Genomic DNA, 14132 nt, shown 5'->3' with positions numbered 1-14132 from the left:
GACGTTGTTACCAAATGAATATATTATATTAAATTATAATTATGAATAATAATATTTGTACTGTACTGTCCTGTGATGTCAACGACAGGCACGGACGAATAATCATTTAAAATATACCTAAACATTGTCAACAATAATTTGCGTTGTTAAGTTAAATTATCTATTCGTAATTATGCAGACAATTATTTTGATACCATTTCAGGTATTCCATATACAGATCGTTGAGGTTGAGAAACAAAGCGGAGGTTTGGTAAAACTGCATGCCGGTAATACAAAACGAATGTGGTTTCTCAAAATAAATATGTACTTCTTTCTGTTTGTTAGCACCCAATCAAGCTACAATAGGTCAATGGGAATAAAGCGAATGTCAGCATTTGGATTTCTTCCAAGAAGATGTTCGACTCCGTCTCCTGTGCATGGATAGCGCCCCCAACGTTGTATTTAATGTACAGCTTGCACGCTTTAGTTCAAAGTTCAGATTTCCGGTCGACTATATACTGCAGCCTGATTTCTAGTTACTTCAATTATATATAACAGTACTGACAAGCTGAGAGTTCGCTTGCTCATAATGAGTCTAAAAGATTTCGAGAATGGATGGAGATGTATGACGTTATATAGCAATGACAGCATTTCCGTATACCGTAAGGCGCCATGTTGTTTAACCATTCAACCGCCATTTTGAGTGTTACCACGTGATGACGCGTCATAATTATATCCAAGTACTGGCTGTGACTGGAAACCCTGACCCTGAAAAAACAAGTATAATTCAGTTATTTGTTATTATTGCTGTTCATGTTCGGACCGCCTTGCACGTCATTTTATATGTGTCAGATTCAGAACGGGAAATTGTTCGTAGTTTTGTTACAACAGTGAGAAAACGAATCGATTAACTACTGTGTGGATTCAAATGGGAACCGGGGTCATTAACGGGGTCGCGCGTGATTCATCCTTCTACGCCGACGTGACCAGGCACGGTACACGTAAGTAGCTGTGAAATTGAAGACGCACGAATCGACGCGGAAAAAGCTTACTCTGGCGTCGGCATGTACATTCAGGCTTAGTGACATGTAACACTTTAATCTTGGCGGAAAATTGGGCTAATTCCTTAAGATTCTCTCAGAAGTTTAGATTATTAATATAAATCGCTATTTGATGAAATATTATGGGGGTTGTCAGTTAGCTGGGCCAAGAGTGATCAGTTTTCACCATCGCATCTCATCAACTTGTATCAATATTATGAGCACAACGCAGAAACCTAATCATCGTGCACTGAATCCAATTTCACTGTGGACGGATTTATGAGTTTTTGATACTCTATTTTACATTATATGAGAGGTAATAGTTTAGGGGTCGTCGATATATTATTTCTTTCATTAAACTGTTTAAATACTAACGTTGTGTTCACGAACTTTTTTTCATCTTAATGGGGATTAAATATCAGAATTTATGTCAACCTTGATGGCTTAAGAAGTCAGCTGAACAACAATGCAAACACTGATGCACGTCGTATGTTACGGGCAGCCCCCGGCCAATGCCGCTCTGGAAACCGCGCGCATAACATTCTGATAACGAGAAAGCTGGTAGTGCTGCCAAGGCCCGTTAATATATTTTGCAAGTATTAATCGGGTAGTTACGGTTTGCCAATGGTGGGACACGCAATACAAACATTCTCAATTACTAGTATCTGTGCAGAAAAACATATAAGACATGACCCCGGTGGACGGTGAATCAGAAAATCATCTGCACTCTTACGATCAACTCATACAACTGCATAACATAGAAATTAAAATACGCGATCTTGACTGGCACCCAGCCGGTGGCCCGGGCCTGAAGCGCGCGCGGTTAGAAGCGCCTTAATCGACGTACATTTTTTTATGCGCTGTATACGTCAATCGCGATAAAGCGACTGAGGTTTTTGTGTAATTGAAAAATATTGTATGTTTGTTTGTATTTCATTTTCAGTTAAACTGTTCGTTTTATTATAAACATCACAACACATTACAATACCTATCATGTACAAGGAGTATAGTATACGATGCCACTGTTGAGATTACCCTTTAGTAAATTCACAGGTGCCAGGAACCTCTCATCACGGAGTTCTCCCTCTGTAGATCGATTTCTAACACAATCTATGAGAGCCAAGCGCATCTGTCGTGCCAATTAGAAAATTTACCTCTAAATACAGGAAAATCCAATTTTCGATGGATAAATCCGTATCCATGGTGATTGATGAACCGTCTATTGACAGAAAAGAACAATAAAATGGATCTGCGTCTAATTTACTGCGTGTCACCAATTCATCACGAGAACAGCCGAAAAGATAGACTTTTTTTAAATATGTCTATGTATGAATATTCGACGTATTGATATCGCCTAGTGCAGAAAATCAGCGAAAATACGTGGTTCTAAATATAATTACCCCCAATTTTTTTCCGGCGCATGCGTAGATCTGTGCGAACTATTCGCAGAAATTAATAACGTAACGATCGGTAATTAGGGTAATACGTTCTTCAATGAAATGGCGACAGTTTGGATCAATATAAGCCATACCGTGGATGACAATTATTTTATAGTTACACTGTTGTTTGCAGCTGCATGCCTTGTGTTCAGAGTGAAACTTGAGGTTGCAAAAACATATATCAGTATATACAAATTTAGACTCTTTAAACAAAGACATAGCACTCCGAAAAATTGCATTTTCATTTGCATATTATCTCATTCATGCTCTAAAATCGCGGCGCTCTCTTCAACAACTGTTAACTGTTACCGATAAGAGGTAATATCTATTTTTTCTGTTTATATTTGTTTTTTATAAAAGCGTCTTGTTTATCACACATTATCGCTATTTAAGTGATATATAACTTCACAACATAAAGTGTATATATTTTGAGCTAGTAATTTTGGAGGTAAACGCCTTTATTTTTTTCTTGAAAAAAAAGCGTATGTTCAACATTGCGTCGAATGCGTTGACAGAGATGGACTATTTGTGTAACTAAACATCCTGGAGAGAGAACGAGACTTTGAAGTTAGGTACATGTGCAAATTTAGGAGCACTTAATATTTTCTAATACCGCAGGTAGTGTATACAGAAAACAAACAAACAATAGTTTGAATCACATTGCATTTTTATGAAGCAATATCTCTTCGCTCATGTCTTTACTTTCAATGTCCTAGCAACAACACTACTGGGCGCAGTTAATTTTATCCACATTAAACGCCACAATTTTCCCGCCAAAATAGTTTCGCAACATTTTTCTAATTTGTGTTTTGTTTTTTTCATTTCATTGTTAAGTTTGGCCATTTAGAAATAATTTTCCAAATTATGTGAGTTTATTTTGTGAAGGTGCATTGTCAACTGCGGTTCTTTGTAATCAGGTGCTAATCAGAAACGGATCACTATCTTTTGATTGATAGCCCCTGTCAATCAACTGAATATGAAAAAAAAGCAGAAATTGTTATTTTCAAGGCAGATTTCCTTTATTTTTTCTTTCATTTTGTTCTTTGGCGAAGGCACTTCCTTTTCCGATGCTGGCTTTGATTGTTGAGAACTTATTCACTCCTGGGATTGACGCGCTCGGCGTTCACACACTTACAGAACAGAGACGATTAATTCAACCACAATACATTTTTTTTCGTGATTCGTGATTTAAAAGATGATTGAGCGATTAATCGTAACTATAAAGCACAAATACACAAATGAAAATAGTATCCCGCTGTAAAGGCAGTGATTTTGGAGAACAATGAAAACGATCAAACATATCTATGCTGCCTAGACATTGAATTCATTAAATCTACACCATGATTGCCATGGTGATACCCACAATACATTGTACGAGTAAGAAAAGAATCATCAATTGGCACGTAGGAAATATTCTATTATGGTAAAATGGCAACATGTAATACATGTATGACAGTTATTAATCCCTAATCATAATCCTGGTATGGATAATCCTATTAGGCAATATGTTGCTAAGCGCTGACATTAAATCTGGATCAAAAGAAGTGGTGACAATGCCTTTGGAAGTAGTGACTCACGAATGTTAGAATTTAGCTGAATATGTCGTTTTACTTACTGTTTCATTCATTTTTGAAATTGTTAATTTATCTAAGCTGTTTTGTTTACAGTTATGGCCTTAATGTTGTTTATAGCTACTGTCATCAGAATTTATAATTTATTTTTTGCGGCGAAATTATACCTTGGAGTGTCCCTATAACAATCTTCCCAAGGATAGAGCTTATATTGAAGAAATAGTGCAATCAAGTATACAGTGTGGTATTTGTAGACACCGTATTCACGTGTAAAACATCGTGAATGAAAGATGAATTTTGTATGAAGATCGCATAAAAAATGTCATTTGAGTTTTGTAAACACTTAGATATAAAGAATGAAACCTCGGGTGAAAGTTGCTCATTTCTCTATAGCGCCGAAAAAGTGGATTATAAATACTAGTTTTTTTCCGTTATTTGCAATGACTGCCATAAATTCTCTGAATTGAAGCATAATAGACGGGAGAGCGTCATTCGTGTTGCAATATCGAGCCTGGTGAACGTTGTGGGCGAACATAGCATCTGTCCAGTATCTGTTATTTGACAGTAAAATTCACTGACTTTGAATAAGCATTACGCAATAAGCGAAAGAAGTTCATAATAATATAAATTATCCAATATTTGTTTGGCATAGTTCGTACAATACATTCAATCGTATACAGCTCTCGTTTGGATTCGGAAAGATGAATTAAATGACGTGATCCTATTTGCGTCGCGTGACGTGAATACCGATGTAGCGTAGCTACATAATAAAACTCACGTAAACATAGAACGTCATTCCGCGCGTGAAATGGATCAAGTGTGAACAACGTGCGCAGACGATAACGGAAAATGTTAACGCTTGGTGCGATACTTTGTTGTGGCTTTTTGTTTATTGCCTGAACAAAGTTATTGCTATTACATTATCTCAACTTCACGAATACGTCTGCCCCTATTTTAGTTTTTGTGTACTTGTTTGTTCGATTCGAATATATGAATAATTAATTGCATTACGTATTGCTTAGTGACGTAATCTTAAAATGAATGCTATACGATTGGGCACCATGTACAGACATGTTGACAATGTGTACGGCATGGCTTTTTTTCGTTCCAACATAATACACCGAGAGACCACTCGTTCAAACGTGAACTATTCTGTGTACCCTTGTTCGAACAAAATGAATTCAGTGCCTCCGAGTCACCGACCAAGCATAATTTATTCAATGCCTCCTCGTTCAAGCATAATGTATTTAGAGCACATTCGTTCCAGCATAATATATACATGACTCCTCGTTCAAATATTATTCAGTGTATCCTCATTCAAACATAATCGAATATGTGAACCCTCGTTCTAGAATAATCTATTCAGTTAATCCTCGTTTAAACACGATCTGTTCAGTGCCTTCTCATTCCAACACGATCCATCCAGTGCATTCTCGTCCCAGCATAATCTATTCAATGCATTCTCATCCCAGAATAATCGATTCTCTGAACCCTAGTTCCGTGAATTCTCGTTCAAGTATATTCAGTGCACCCTCGTTCCAACATAACCTATTCTGTACTTATACTCTGGGTAGAAAAGATTACGATAAAGGTCGACGCATTCAGTCATATCTGAAACGGGCATGTACATGCGAGTGACATTAGTATTTCGGATATTTAGTGCTAAGTTGTGCCTATAGTAAACATACAAAACAACAGTGTCGGATTCGGGGGTTCAGGTGGCTGACAGGAAGAATGAGTAAAACATTCTGAATCTGCCCTCTTGAAGGAAGCTTGACTGAGTTCGTAATTCGATTAGATGCAACGATTTATTGATAAAAAGCCCTTTAATGTAATCGACTTTGTAGAACTCTTCGTAATCAGTGACGACTATATTATCAGCTTTGACCTCAGTGCTGCCGACGAGAGACGCGTATTTGGTATCACGAATACTCCAAAAAGGACCTATGTTATAATATCGTCTATTTTTGTGATGTGAGTGCCAATCTATGCTCACGGGCAGTCGACATTGCGTTATACGACATCCGCAAGATGAGAAATTTAACTGTCTATCTGTCGTTGTAACGCAAGTCGTTGGAAATTTAGTTGAGTGAAATTTACGGAGGCGTAGAAATGGAGTCGTTGATTAGCCCAGACATCAAATTCCGAAGCGGCTGCCCAACCTGAAGCGCTTACGTCCCCCTCAATGTCGGACAATTTGTTGTACGACTGCTTTACATAGTGTTATGTTGCATACATTACAACGTATACGTGCATGATGAATGGATGTCACGTCTACGTGAAGCAGATGAAACAGGACATACTGATTAACTTGTGTATTTATCATGTCATATAATATTAATCCTCGTCAAGACAGTCAAAGCTATAATGGTTTCAGTTTACTGACAGCTACTATTAATATTGACAAAGTGTCTTCTGAGTCAAGTACTGAAATATTCGTAGTCCACAATTCGGCCACTGTGATTGTTCGTGTAAATGACTCGCGCAAATATTGTCTCTTGTTCAACATTTACCCGTTCACTATTGCTCAGTTTTGACACTGATTATATGAGTCATTTCAGTGTAACAATTGAACAACTAAAGTACTATACATATCAAAATTAAAATTACAGACTCCAACATATCCATCTCGACATTCTAGTCAAAAAAGGTCACATTCAGAACCTGTTCCCTAAAACCAGGGCGACACATCGATATATTTCCGTCTTGTAATGTGACAAGTCAACTTCGGCAGTGAAGTAGGTTGTGTATAATATTACAGACTCATATTAGTGGCCTTGTACTCATCAAGTGTGCTTAATTATCTGTCTACATGGCTAACGAACCGATGTATATCAGTTATTGGACGCTCGCCAATTCAAAGGAACGCTGATAAATAACTCTTAATCGCGACCTGTTTTTCGATGTTTCCTTTCTCAGCTCAAAATTATATCAATATAGGCATTATTATTTTGAGCTTCCTCCCTCTGTACTTATACATCAATGAACAGATTATCCACGACTTCGGCTTTATAGTGAGGTTGAAGGGAATTCAGTGAAGTTTTGCGCAGTCGCAGTTGTTTCTCTCTCAGAGGACGTAATTAGATGCATTGGTGCATTGGTGCAGAGAGATAAGCGTGGGTCGGTGGAATGACCGCATTGAATGCCCTCCGAGATATGGAAGAGAATGAAAGTGAGGAACTTAGGTAAAGATGGGCAAATTATGGAGTCAGGCGGCTGGAAAGTTTGTCATATACTGCATATGTTGGTATTCAAAATATCTGGTGCGTCATCATTATGCAACAATATGCAGACATGTTAATTAATTTAATTTTATGGTAATTTAAGCATTTGAGAGTCCATTTCACTTGTTGATGTCCTTCCCTATCAGATACTTCTTTATATGATCTATCCAATGAAAAATAACTAAAACAAACTTTGCGTGATTTACCCAGAAACGGAGCAGATGGCTGGGAAGTGTTTGATAAGGACATTTTGGTAAAATTAACCAAACATTGCCTGAACGAGTCCAACAGATTCATATATGTGTCGTCAACGTGTTCAACAACTCAACAATTTGCCTGTTTTCAGCTTCAAACACAACGCGGATGAATATTATGGTTGATCCTTATCATTTCCGGATCCGGTATTGTGTTTTTAGTGATGATGAATATTTCAGTGTTACAGTGGGATACCATTTAATGCTAACCTGAAAAAGTCGTCGGGTCATCTTAGTGTATATTTTGCTCTGCAATCAAGAAGAGAAATGATATAAGGTATATTCTCAGATGATACAATCGGAGACACAATGGCGTTCTCTTAATCGTGTTGTTCTCGCTTCACCTATTAATTGTGTCAGTATGGCCCATGGGACTTGTTTTATCAAGTATAATCAGTTTGTAGATCATGCCCTCAATTTTAACACGGAAAAACAAAGCTAAATGTATTTTTCGTGTGAGACAGTTTCATCATTCCGAAAGAAGAGGATGGATGTGAGCAAGACAAGAATTGTAACATCTTTTTCCAAGGAAATCGAGTTTATGAAAAAGTTTATATAGCTTTTTATTTGAACGATCTTGACAGGACTAGAAGGCACGAGCAAAATGATTAAAGCACCATTACGAATACTAACTGTTGCGACTCAATCTGGATATGACTTGAATTGTGGATCAGGAATGGTACCATAACTTATAGAATTGTTGTTTTTTTCATTTATTCAGGATTCCATAGGGTTTTTAGAAAACATTCACAACCAAAATGTTATGTACGTGACAACACCCCACCCCTCCGATTGAGAGTGGAACATTCCTCCCTGGGTCTTTCCACATAAAGTGCCTATGTTTATACATTTATTATGTGCTAAGTCGAGTTGCGGTATATACTAGTATGCCGTTAAGTTGCCGTCGGAGTATATCCCACCTCCATGGGACAAGACCCTTAGAATAAGAGAGGTCAAGGCAATGGTTTGGGGTTAAGTACTTTCAGCGCAAGAAATGGGCACCGGTGGCCGCAATAACGAGCTCGACTCTGCTGAACAACACGCGGGGGGGAAATAACAATGTTTGCTACCTCTCTAGCGACCCAATAGTAATCGATTTCATGGGGAAAATAGTAGTCAATAGTCTCGACGGTAGAGCTGAGAAGAAATAAATCGTGTTCTTTGGGGCAAAAACAGTGACATCACTGGTGCTAATGGGCTTATCAGACACACGTCTGTGTGGTGAAATCTCCAACATTCACTCAGCGTATTCCCGTTAGGTTTGAGATATTTCAAACTATCCACGAAATACTATATCGGATGTTAGCGGATGTTCATTTGTGTGTCTCACTGGGCTGGACTTCTGTCAGTAGTCTACAGTAAGCTTTTTCATCCGTGTCTGAAAACGGAGGGTTGTTAATTTTTGTATTGGCTGCATAAGCTTTCGACCAATTTGTTCAAAGTCTAAATTAGTTAAGAGTGTTTATGTTTTTCTTGTTCACAGGTACGACAAAGCATAGCTTCTGGCATGGTATGCTAGACGTTTCCGTTTGCTGTTATCTCTCGACGTTACTCTGAGTTCCAACTCAGACAACTAATACATTTATTATAAGTTAGTTGTCTGAGGTTCCAACAAGAAATGTCGGCCGCTGTTTAGATTATAGCAGATACACCTGTTCCTAAATTTCAACCTGTAATGCCAGTGGGAAACTATATACGAAGATAATCGTAGTCGCGAGTTAGCAGCCTATCTCTTCGTAACGACGGCGGAGAACTTTATAGGCGACTGACTGTGAGTTGTTTCTGTGAACACGGCACTCTCGTTCACAACTGACGAATTCAGCACGAATCCGGCATGGCGTCAGCAAATCTTGAAAGTCGAGACAATGCATTTAAGAAAATTTGCCTTTATGTAAAATATATTTTGCTCTGGGCCATGGAAAAGTGCCAAGCATTAGTCTAACATTCTAAAGTAAGCTTATGACGTCATAATGACGCCGTCACGCTGCTTGGCCCGTATATTATGAGAGAAAAAAACGAGTCTTTTAAACCAACAAAATTACGAAGTAGAGTATTAAGGAGGTGATTTGGACCCCTTATGATGACGTGCGAACAAGTGGCAAAGGAAATGGACATGTCAGTATGTACGAAAAAAGCTATAAATTGTAGGACTTGCCTGACTGTTAGTTGGCGGCAAAACCCTCTAGGGGGTTGCCGTTAAATCGATTTGTTTTACGACGCGGCGCGAAGTCATGCATTTCTGAGCGGAGACACGTCCCCGAAGGGCTACCTTCTAACTGTGACAGGTTTGATTCTGGTGAAAAATTGACAGTCTGTCTGTTGCCATGACTGGGCACGTCAATTTGTTTCATAATATTCACATCTTCTCATTGAAGAATGTTCCTTGAAAGATGCCATTTTAATTCAGAATATTATCAACGTGTGATATTCATCTATACTATCGGCGATGGACATCTCTGATTTGTGATGTTTTTAACTCTGCTACTACTGGATTCCTTGAAGTCTACAATTTTGGAAATTGAGAAAACGTCGCATAAAAACACTTGACCCAATATTATGCTGAACAATGCTAGTTTGAGAACATAATATAACTACCCTTTTTTAGAAAATAATATTATAATTCCAGTTGTTTTGGTGTAGATATCTACATATATTTGCCCAGCAACTGTCATTTTAATTAGACGTCTAGTTTACTGTTCTTACTACTAAGCAATTTACACGAGTACAGTGACATATATTCTCATATCTGCCCATTTACAAAATCAGAATGGTTTTATTTATATCCCAGTATCATGGCAACCACCGTTGCTAGGCTAGTAATTCGGGCTTTCTCGGCGTTGTGCAGTAAAACTAGAGTTGGACGGCTATGCCAGACAATGAGCAACGTGATATGAATAATATAGATGGTGGATAACTGATTAGGTCATGTAACTCGGGAATCATGCAACGAATGCTCCAATGAAATCAGGCGAAAATCCTCGAGAAGAATTCAAAACTCTCAAGAGTATTCAATGTCGATGTGTCCACTATATTTCATAGTTTGCAGACTGCACCACTGTACCTACTTGAATAAAACCACAATGCGCGTTCAACGCCAGAAAACCACCAGAGTGAGATTTCCTACGCGCGATGTATATAAATATCGAACTTCACAATGACTTGTACAATACCAGAGACGACGTTCTAAATGGCGTAATTAGTGTTCCTAGTTATATTTGCAATACAGTGTGCACTGATTGGAAAAATCAGAACTTGAGCTCGTCAGTAAATAAAATAAAAATAAAAAAATAAAATAAAATAAAAATGTATATCTTTCCAGAAATGCGCGCGACACGAACAATAATATGCGATTTACTTTGCCAACGTATTTAACGTATCTTTTTTAATGGTACATTTCTGGTATACGTGAAATGCTTGTCATTTAAGTAATCAACAAATTAATTCCGGTGGGAAAATACGTGGTTAGTGACATAAACAGTACATAGCCACGTTCTTATTGTCCATGGCTGCATTATGTTAAACAATGTAAATAACCCGTATGCAATATCACACGTGAGAAGTATACTACTTGTCTAAAACAATAATATCGTCGAAAAAATGAAATATACAAGCCAACTGAGGTAAATATATAGTCATATTTGAGTTTACTTATTGCATTGACATTTATTATGCAGGTGCAGGTGAATGAATAAATTTATTTAGTATCGTGTTTAAATAGCGTAATTCTGTGACAAGTTCTACGCGATCTAATATCACGCATCCATTGTGACATTCTGTCTAGAGACGTTTTACATTAGCCACCGATATGAAATGATTTAAAAATCAAATTACGGGTCACGAGTTTGAAGAAGATTGGAAAAGAAGTTACATATGATACGGGATGCTTTATACTACGCACTCAATTATTTGTATTTAGCGTTGACAATACGCGCCGGTACTTCAGTGATAATGACCCGTGAAACGACATTGAAAAGGAACGAGAGAAAGAAGAGAACTAACGATTTTCTTTACGTTTTCAAGTGGACATTTTAAACACCCGCTGTTCTGTGTATTCTACTTCTCAACAAGGATGACATACTCCAACCGACCCGTTGCTTTTAATTTACTAAATGTAATTCCCTCCTAAGCCCAAGTAGCCGAGTCCACGAGTATCCGTTTAAACTGTTGAGACAGATAGACAATGGGCGACGAGTGGAAACAGTCAACAGCAGACAACGAAGCATGTAGCATAAATAATTCAAAGAGTTCGTCTGACGAGAGGCAATCGACCCCGTACGGGTTGCAGCAATTCTTAAAAATCGTGAAGGCTGTTCGTGACAGGTCATGACTATATGTAAGAGACGCGATCGATCGTGCGTGTATTTCGGCGAGTGACTGTTAGGCATGCGTGTACATTAGACTAAGATGAGTATAGCCACTGACATGGATAGTCTATAAGCAAGATCTGTGTTACATACTTTATGATTGAAGCAGCAAGCTATGTCAGATCGCGTCAGTATACGTTTGCTGCGCTATATATGACGTAATCTGTCAGGATTTCTTCAATTTGGGGCATTGAATAGACGCAAATGGCAGTCAAGATCTCGTCGAGAGCGAGAGAACCACGAGACTTGAATGCAAAGCTATTTGTTTCCACCGAGATCTAAAACCATTTGATACGAGAAACTTTTAAGTTTAGTTGTATGCCATGCAACTGGATTATTATGTCGCGAAATATTGCTCCTTTTTCTGGCCATAAACCGTCTACAGTGTACAAAAGTTAATTTTAAAGTTGATTGGAAAAAAGATTATAATAAAGTTAACAACGAATATTAAGCACCAGTCTTACGTATTTTGTTTTTCAAATATACAATCAACTATGTTGGTATGTCGATGATTCGTCAGGCATTTTACGCCATAACTGAACACTGAGCCCATTTGAAATCTGTTCAAGAAGTATGGCAGTAACAACAAATGCTGAAGGGTAACCAGAGAATGCCGGAGGCAAATAAACAGCAAACACACGAAACAAAATCACTGGAAGTCTTAAAAATCGTAATGCATATTTTTTCTGTCGAATAACACATGTCCCTGGTTCAATACAGCCCACACGATGCAGTAGTGGGACAGAAAACCACTTTCATGAATCTAGGCACTAGAACATGCAAATGCACATCAGTATGTAAGTTAAGATATGATTACTAAAGTAATATCTAAAATGTGTTTTAAATTACCTGACTGTAGATTGAGTTACAAAAGGATTTCAATTTAGTGTTTTATTCATTTTATTATATTTTATAAAAAACTATATGCGAACTACTATATTAGTATTCAGTCTTCCGCAAATCACTCCCAAAGTACAAATCCATATTTCTATTTTTAGATTCCAGTGATTTGCTGAGTCGCAGGGTGAGTGGTATCATATTAGGTACGCTAATGAGCAGGGGCATATTCATTTATTGAACTGAACAATTGCCAATCGTTTTCACTCACTGTCACCTATTTCGACGTACTGCTGAAAAGATGTATGGATTTTTCGCCCTCGTGCTCAGATGTTGTCGTCATTCCATGAAGAATAATACACCGTGGGTACACAGGCTTTACTGGTGATTGCAAATCCGTTATACACATCTGAATACGACGCCTTAAAAACGCATGATACACACTCACTGGAATTGTAGCTTCTTAGTGTTCAAATATTTAATTTTCTACGCTGACAAAAAAACTAATCACTTAACAGAGTGGTTTGCTCTTGAAATTTAGATATCAATAACGATGTCAACAATTTCTCTATTTGTTATCAATATTGGCCTCGAAGTAGAAAAATACGCGCAGCTCTTGATTCGCTTACCTCAAACTCATGAAAATGCACTCTCACTAGACGACAAGCTTCGTGATCATTTATTAGTTAATTATTTCGATCGGATTCCTGTTATAGTTGAAAGTTCTTTTTACTGAACATTTGAGTCATAACATTCTCTATAATAAGGAGACTACATTTCCGTGAAATAATTGTCTCCGTTTACCTATCTATTCACGGCGGTTATATTTGTCATAGAGATTATAACGACTTACTAAACCTCACTGACCGGAGCTTAAACTCGTGTTTCTGAAATAAGAGGCCTAAACGCATTGCTGTTTATATATACGTCGACTTTCACTATTGATCGGCGATAATATAAAGCCTGTTTTATAAAAATGAAAGTCACAACGAAGTATGCAAGTACGTCGTCGATCAACGCTACTAAAAGTGGAATTATTAATAAAATATAACACAAGGAATGCGCCAGCCACCGCTAAATGTGAAATTATTGCTAACAGAAAAAATATTGCGACTCGTACATTGCAGCGTGTCTGATTAATTCTTTGCAACGCCCTCTAGATCATAGAACACATCATATATTACAACACGAGAAAAATGCCGTTAAGGTAATTTGCAAAGAATAATGGTCGACTGTTTTTAGCCTTAGGAGTAGAAATCGATCAATGCCTTTGTTGCCCTTGGCCCAGGACACTAATGACGTAGGAACAGGTCCCGTGACAGTGATATCCCCACAGTCAGTGCGTAATGATGGCAAGCTGAGGAATGGGAAAGGTATTTCATAAACCGTCGTCTTCTCTTTGTAACCTTGTTCGGTTTACCTAT

The 14132-nt window shown here is 37.8% G+C and overlaps 1 long non-coding RNA gene across 1 annotated transcript in view; it reads right to left on the bottom strand.

Annotated features, from left to right (window-relative positions):
* Nucleotides 1-246: 246 nt before the first annotated feature.
* The window catches only part of LOC144342889 (uncharacterized), a 39566-nt gene continuing 25680 nt past the window's right edge, over nucleotides 247-14132 (bottom strand). Inside the window, exon 3 of the long non-coding RNA XR_013418844.2 lies at nucleotides 247-747. This is a non-coding gene — a long non-coding RNA (uncharacterized LOC144342889). The remainder of the gene's footprint in view (nucleotides 748-14132) is intronic.

The sequence above is a fragment of the Saccoglossus kowalevskii genome, chromosome 9 (assembly GCF_978046115.1).
Source record: "Saccoglossus kowalevskii chromosome 9, keSacKowa6.1, whole genome shotgun sequence".
NCBI classification, from domain to species: Eukaryota; Metazoa; Hemichordata; class Enteropneusta; family Harrimaniidae; genus Saccoglossus; species Saccoglossus kowalevskii.
Note: the sequence above shows the minus strand (reverse complement) of the source record. Positions and strands in the feature narration are given on the sequence as shown.